Source organism: Lactuca serriola, chromosome 3, assembly GCF_051521515.1.
Source record: "Lactuca serriola cultivar US96UC23 chromosome 3, Lser_US96UC23_V15, whole genome shotgun sequence".
Lineage (NCBI taxonomy): Eukaryota > Viridiplantae > Streptophyta > Magnoliopsida > Asterales > Asteraceae > Lactuca > Lactuca serriola.
Window position 1 is genome coordinate 301,845,905 of NC_136410.1, and position 8,062 is coordinate 301,853,966.

Genomic DNA, 8,062 nt, shown 5'->3' on the forward strand with positions numbered 1-8,062 from the left:
CTGGTGCATATTTGGAAGAGGGTTGAAGAGCATCAAGCCTTGGAATGAGAAGAGGCTTTTGGGTTAAGAGTTTTTTTGTGCTAGCTTTAGTTTTGAGGTAAAAAGCTACCACCTTGAGCAATCCTTTTTATAGATCTCCTTCTAGGGAGTTTTAGGGTTTTCCCCCTTAGCTTGTAGTTTTGAGTTGTTGGAGCTTGTCATGGAGTTGAGACTCCAAATCTGGACCAAAGAAGGTCCCATGAGCCGAAAGATCCATTCTTTATTAAGCTTTGGACGAGTCTCTATACATGAAACCCCTTATGGAGTTTGTATGGCATTTTGAGCCCTAGATGCCATGCATGAAACTAAAGCTTGCAACTTTACGTGATAAGTGAGACTTAGAAGGTTAGATCCAGAGTATGAGACGTCATTTCTACCTAAAAATGTATGAATGAGGAAAGGTTCTGAAGGGACTCGACGAGTCGGTGAGCTGACTCGACGAGTCGGTTAGGGTTTTCCCCGACGAGTCTGGACACGATGTAACTCGGCAAGTTGATGAGACAACTTGACGAGTTGAGTTGGAATTTCACGATATTTCTGAGAAAACGAAGGAACTCGACGAGTGGCATAGATTCACTCAACGAGTTGAGTCAACATGGACTATTGACTTGAGCATTGACTTTCGTTGAGTTTTAGGGTTTGGTCAACTATGGACTTTAGAGTCCATGGAGGGGTAAAATGGTCTTTTCACCCTTTTTGAGATTTAGTGGAGGGGCTAGTTTAGCATCGCACAGTGGCTATTACAATTTCTTATGACATAATTATATTATGTAGGCAGAGTCTAGATTATTCGTGGGGTGATAGATCTACCTGTTTACTTTCCGAGGTGAGTCTTCTCACTATACATACCATGATAGGTATCATTGTGTGATCGAAGGGTCTTTGTATGCTTATGTTGTGAATTGTGATATCCTGCATTATGTCTTTGTGATTTATGATGTGTATTATCCCGGGCTTTAATGAGTTAGGACCGAAGGGTCCAACCCGAGTTGTGGGAGCGGAGGGTTCCCACTGAGACACATTGACCGGAGGATCTTTATGAATATACAACCATGAGAGGCTAATGTGACGTGTTTGGTATTTTGGGGAACTCACTTAGCTTTGTTCTTACAGTGTTATGTGATATGTGTTACAGGTACTTCTTAGGATCATGGGCTTGATTATTTTCAAAAAATTATTGATTTGTGTTTTGTGATAATTTACACAATTGTGTTTTTGAAAAGTGATAATTTGAAATGATGTGATTTGGAATTGAAAATTTTAGTTGAAATTTATAGTGTTACATCAACATAGAGTCTTTGAGGCTTCAAACTACATGCAACAACATGCTTCTAGGTACTTTTAACTAGTGCATAGATTAACAAGTTTATACCTGCCCCATCATTTGTAATTGAGATCACCAAGATATGAATCTTCAATCCTGCTTAATTATCTAATATTTTTGGTATTTTTGGTTATTTCACTAAAAGAAATAAAAGAGAAAATATTTATGTATTTTTGATATTCTGAAAATAAAAAACAAAAACAAATAAAATATTTTTTTGGATTTTGTTTTGCTAACAAAGAGAAAAATAAGAAGTAACAAACGAAGTATAAAAAGGATACATGAAATTCCGAACCTTCAAATGAACAGTGGACTGCGAGTCACTATGAGCGTTTCACTCCAATTCGCAGTATGAAAAGTAGACTGTGAGTCACTACGAGTGTTCGCACCAATTCACAATTAAAACATTACAATGTGAAGGTTGTATCGGAACTAATTCAACTTCTATCATTCCTAGGCCTTGAAGAATGCGGTTGAAGGTTTGCTCAGGTAAGGCTTTTATAAAGATGTCAGTCAATTGATCAGGGGTCTAACGAATTGTATCTCAACATTACCATCTTCCACATGATCTTTGGTGAAGTGATACCTCAGTGCTATAAGTTTCATCTTTGAATGTTGCACTGGGTTGTGACTGTTGGATATAGTGTCTAAGTCCACAACCTTATTTGATATGTACTTGACCTGACCCGGCATGGTCCATTTGGGTTGCATGGCATTGCAATACTTGGATAGACTAAATGAGAGAATATGACACTTATGATTATTAATATATTATAAGTTCAAATATATTAATAATAGTATTATTTAATTAGTATTTGATCAAGTATTAATCTAGTATTAATTTGGTGATCAAAGTGAGACTAATTAAATATATAAGGGTTGATTATGACAATCATCAATTCTTTTATGGTGGATTAATGATCCATGGTTTATGGGTAATGGATGTAACTATTTGGAGCTCCATGGATAGTCCATGGGAGTTACAAACCCATGTGTCATGAGAAATGAAGAGTCATGACAATTAAGAGTATTCATGTGAAAACCCTAATTGTGACACCACTATAAAAGGGACCCTTTGGCTAGTGAAATCGGAGCTAGTAAGGTTACTAGAGAGGGCATAACCGATTTTGAGTGCTAGAAGTATTCTCTCAAGTTATTCCAAGTTTTGTGGTGTTGTGTGAAGCATTTGAGGCACAACATTTGGGGTGCTAGGCTTACAAAGTCTTGAAGGAATCCAAGCAACAACAAGGTATGTATTTCTACTAGTTTTATATTTTATGTAATCCCCATGCCATGCTAGTTAGGATATAACCTTGAAAAAGAAATTTGCATGTATATAGAGAAAACATAGATTCAAGGTTATTAGGGTTGCATGTACACTTAGGAAGTGTTAGAATGCTCAAAACCCATCAGTGATAAATATGAATGGTGCTCTCAGAATCGAAATATAGGGGATTTGCTTCATGTTAATACCATAGTCGCGAAGCTGACTTCGCATCCAGATTACTTGTGAAGTGCAAGAGGCAGCGACTATGTACTCTGCTTCAGCATTTGAAAGGGAGACGCAAGTTTGCTTTTTGGATTGCCAACTTACGAGTTTTCCATCAAGAAATTGGCATCCTCCCGTCATACTCTTTCGATCCAGGCCGCATCCCCCAAAATCAGCATCTGAAAAAGCTTGCATGAAGAAACCCGAACTTGAAGGGTACCAAATTCCTAGTGAGGACGTTCTCTTGAGATACCTGAAGATATTCTTAACAGCGTTCATGTGAGGTTCACGAGGATTTGCTTGAAACCTAGCACAGTAGTAGACGGAAAACATGATATTTGGACGACTAGCAGTCAGATACATCAATGAACCTATCATTTAACAATAGGGAGTCATATCATCAACTGGGTTGTCCAGATATGGTGTTAGTTTCGTTTTGAATGCCATTGGAACCTTCACCTATGAATCTCCCACCATTCCAAACTAAGAGAGTAAAGTCTTTATGTAAGCCTCCTGATTGATAAAGATACCTTCTTGACTCTATCTTATAGTCAAGGTAAGGAAAAAGTTAATCAGACCCATGGAGCTCATCTCAAATTTAGTTTCCATCAACTTTCGAAACTCAGCTGTTAAGCTGGGTTTAGTTGATCCAAAGATGATGTCATCAACATACATTTGGACAATCATCAAGTGGTCACCGTCTTTCTTGCGAAATAAGCTTGGGTCGACCAATTCATGTTTAAATTTAACCTGTTTTAAAAAAATGAGTTAAAGTTTCGTACCAGGCTCTCGGGGCTTGCTTTAGACCATAAACTGCCTTGTCCAGAATGTAACAGTGGTTCGGGTATTTTTCGTTTCTAAACCCTTGTAGTTGTTCCATATACATTGTTTCTTCAAGTTCCCCATTTAAGAATGAACACTTGACATCCATCTGATAGACTTCGAAGTTCTTGTGTTCTGCGTATGCCAGAAAGATGCAAACAGATTCCAACCTTGCAATGGGTGCGAAGGTTCCTTCGTATTCGATGCCTTCTTCCTCATAGTATCCATTTACTACGATTCGCGCCTTGTGTTTTTATCACATTACCTTCCTTATCCAACTTGTTGCAAAATACGCATTTAAGACCAACAATGGATGCATCCTTTGGAGTCGGAATAAGTCTCCAGACCTTGTTTCGTTCGAATTCATTGGGCACCTCCTGCATTGCTTACAGCCAATGATCAAGAGCAATTTGGACATTTTTAGGTTCAATCTTGGAGATAAACGAATTGAACATGCAATATTGCACTTTCAAAAATAAAGTAGTTCGCTTCGATTTTTGTTGACCTCTCGTAAGAACTCCTGAAGACAAATATTATATGACTTGGGTTTTTGGATGATCTTTAGTCCATTTTGCCAATGGAGGGTAATTACGATCATATGTTGGATCCAATTCGGCATTCACTTCTTCAAAATCAGACTATACATCTGAATCATCATTCGTATTTTCATTCTCCCCCTTGAATGATGTATGAATATCGTCTTCTAGATTCGCATTCTCCCCCTGGAAAGGTGGTTCTGAGCTGAAATTTGGAGTTTTGGTCTCTGCCTGAATAGGTGTATCAGGTGAGGAGGTTGAAGTGGAATGCTCCCCTTATGGTGTAGCATTCGCATCTATTGATGGAAATTCACGATCATTTGGAATCTGGTGCTTATGTTCCATTTATTTCGCATCATCCTCAATGATTTTCTTTAGTCCGTCTTCCTTATTGTTTGTTGCTTTGGACTATGATGAGATTTCCTTTTCAGGTTTTTCGAGTAGCTTCAAGAGGTCCTCGTAAAGATTGGAGAGTAGAATGGTAGCAGGATTTGGTTTAGAAAATATCTCCTGTGTTGGATTGTCATTCTTTGGAACATTTTTAAGTAATTGTCATTGAAAGTAAGATAGTAGGTTTCTTTTATCCATTTGGACCTTTTATTGAGAACCCTATATGCTTTGGATGTTAAAGAATACCCCAAGAAGATACCTTCATCAGCCTTCACATCGAATTTGTTTCTTTGCTCCTTTGAGTTGAAGATAAAGCACATAGAATCAAAAACATGGAAAAACTTGACATTATGTTTGCGGTTATTTATGATTTCATATGGGGTGAAAGAGAACTGCTTGTTTAGAGAGGAACGATTTCGGGTTAAGCATGAAATTCCTATCGCATCCGCCCAGAAGTAAAGCAGCAGATTTGCGATGCATAGTCCTCGCAGCTTCGCATAAACATCAATTTCATCTTTTAACGACTCCGTTTTGTTAAGGAGTATAAAGAGCCAAAATTTTGTGAGACTCCTTTCACAGTAAGAAATTCTTCAAACACTTGGTTTTTGAATTCCAAACGGTTGTCACTGCTAACGTTTCGATCCAACTTTCACAGTTGTAGCTCTATCTGCTTTATAAAATCCTTGAGCCTTGGAGTGGCTTCCGATTTCTGGTTAAGAAAATGTACCCATGTGAATCTAGAGAAATCATCTACAATTATGAGAATATATATGTTACCACCAATGCTTTCAATTGTAGAAGGACCACAAAGGTCAATATGAAAGAGTTCAAGTGGCTCTATAACTTTCGTATTCCCGATCGTTGGATGACTCTTCTTGCTCTATTTCTCCATTTTGCAGGATGTACAAAGATGTTCTTTATCATACTTCCAGAGTGGAAGCCCTTGCACATGATCACTAAGAACTAGCTTGTTGATGTCTTTGAAATTGAGATACGAAAGTCTTCTGTGCCACAGCCAACTATCATCAATGGAAGCTTTCGTAAGTAAGAAAATTGCAGACTTCCCTTTGATGGGTTTTAGATTGAGGGGATACATTTCCCCTTTTCTCTTTGACTTTAATAGGACATTTTTGGTTACCTTTTCAATGATTTCAAATCCTTCTCATCAAATGACACCTTTAATCCTGTACCAACCACTAACTGCAAAAACTAATGAGGTTGTGTTGCAGTCCTTCCATATATGCGACCTTGAGAATTGAAAACTCGGCATTGGTTATCATCCCATAACCTTTAATTTCACCGATTGAATTATTGTTGTATTTCACTCTTCCTCCATCCTTCCGTGCTCTAAACTCTCGCAGTTCCTCCTTCATGTCTGTCATGTGACGCGAGCAACAACTATCGATATACCATTCAGAGTCAAACTGCTGGTCACACATTACCTGCGAAAATTAAGTAGATTTAGGAACCCAAATTTGATTGGGCCCTCGTGAGGTTTTCATAGGAAAAGAAATAACAGGATCAACAAGATAAGTTCATTTTTTTAAGGTTGTTTTATCTTTCTTTGTAATTTGAAAAATAGTAATCCTATTGTCTTTTTAGTTCGTATCCTTGGTGGATAGTTTCTTTTGTTTGTTTTGGACTTGTTGTTTGAAAAATATATTCTCTTCTCTCTTTTTATTAGATTCATACCTTTTAAGAGGAATGTTAGACTGAGAAGTTATTTTTCCTTTGCCTTTGACATTTTGCGAAGTCTCGGCCGAATGTGAAAAATTCCTTTCAGGACACTAATGAGACTTGCTTTTCTGTAGACGTTTCACATGATTCGGAAAGGATGGTTTTTGAAAAACTTTTTGATTTGAAACCAGTGGAGACTAATTTCGTGGAAAACTCTTAGGGTTTGTAAGTGAAGAGACTTTCGCATTGGATTTGGATTTTTCTTTATGAACAAAGTTGGGTTTCTTTGACTACCAGAACTGCTTTCTTTCCTTGAGATTTTTGTTATATCTAGCATTTCTTTGAAAGTTTTGAGCTACGAACTGCTCAAGTGATTTGTGAATACTAGCCCTAGGTTTTGGCTTTCTGGTAGGGATTTCGGTCTGAACGGACGATGTGTCACTTGGAACGTTCTTTGTTCCACTGGGACTTCCTTTCTCGTAGCTTGAATTGACTTTGTTTAGCCGTTCTGCTACATACCTGCTCTTCATTTTCCAAGAGTTCATTTTAGATAGACCCTTAGTTTCATCTAACATTGTTGATTGGAGTTGACCAGAAGAATTCGTCAAAACCATCTTTGTTATCATCCTCAACCATGGACAATAATTTAACCGTTTGATTTTTGTTCAGTCCTTTAGTGGTAAAAACTTGGTTAAGGACAGTTTGAACATTTGGGAAAACAATTGCCTTAGCTTTCGAAACTTTAGATTTATTTTTAGAAATACGTGCAAATTCAAATGAATTCTCAAAAATTAGCACTTTCGCAGGTGTAGGTTCATTTTTAACAAACTCAGAGCAGTCTACCTCATCCTCCATAGAGATTTCACTCATATCACTTTCATCGTTGAATTCAGAAATGTTTTTAACATCAAGTTTATTTTCCAAACTCAACTTAGTGCTTAATAAGTCAAACTTTTGTACAGTTTCGGATTTAATTTTCTCTTTGTCTTTTGCTTCCAAAAGTTGTTTAAGCATGTTTTTGTGATCTTTGGACTTTATGAAAGATTCGATTTTGCTCAGTCTAACTATGTATGCATCTGAGGTTTCGTCTGATGAGACGATGGATTCTCACCTATAGCATTCTACGTCGATTTCGTCCTTTTTCATTTTGATAAAGGGTGGAATCATCTTGTGAATTTTCTTTCCAGTCTCACAATTAAGATGCAACTGAGTAATTTTAAAATAAAGTCTTTTAGCAATCAAACAAAAGATGTTATACTATTTTAACAGAACAAATTATCTCTCTGCAAATAAATTGACTGGCCCCTAGACTTAGACAAATCAACTCTGACTTTTCAATCCACATGTGTCTCTCTTCACTTTTTGATGAAACCCTGCTGAGTTGATCGATTAAGTTAGAATTTGTTAAACAAGTTTTTTTTAGACTATCACCGAAACTTGAAAAGGTGTATTTTAAGTCGTTCAATTCAGTTTCATATCTAGACACAGGTATATTAATAGATTCAAGGATATATTTTACCTTGTTGATCACCTGCTCGCACTTGCTTATCTGCTCAAGAACTGGTTTCTCTGCGAAACAACTATCAATGCTACATCCACCATTTGTTGCATAGCCCCTCATATCTAACATTTTAATAGTAACCATCAAACACCTTCCATCAAACTGCGAAGCTTTCTCCTTCTCCATGAAGCTCCTTCCATGAGTAGGTCTGCGAACCTCTTCATCTTCAGAGTCAGTCAACCAGACCTCGACTATGCCAAATTCATCTCCAGCTTTTTTTTCCT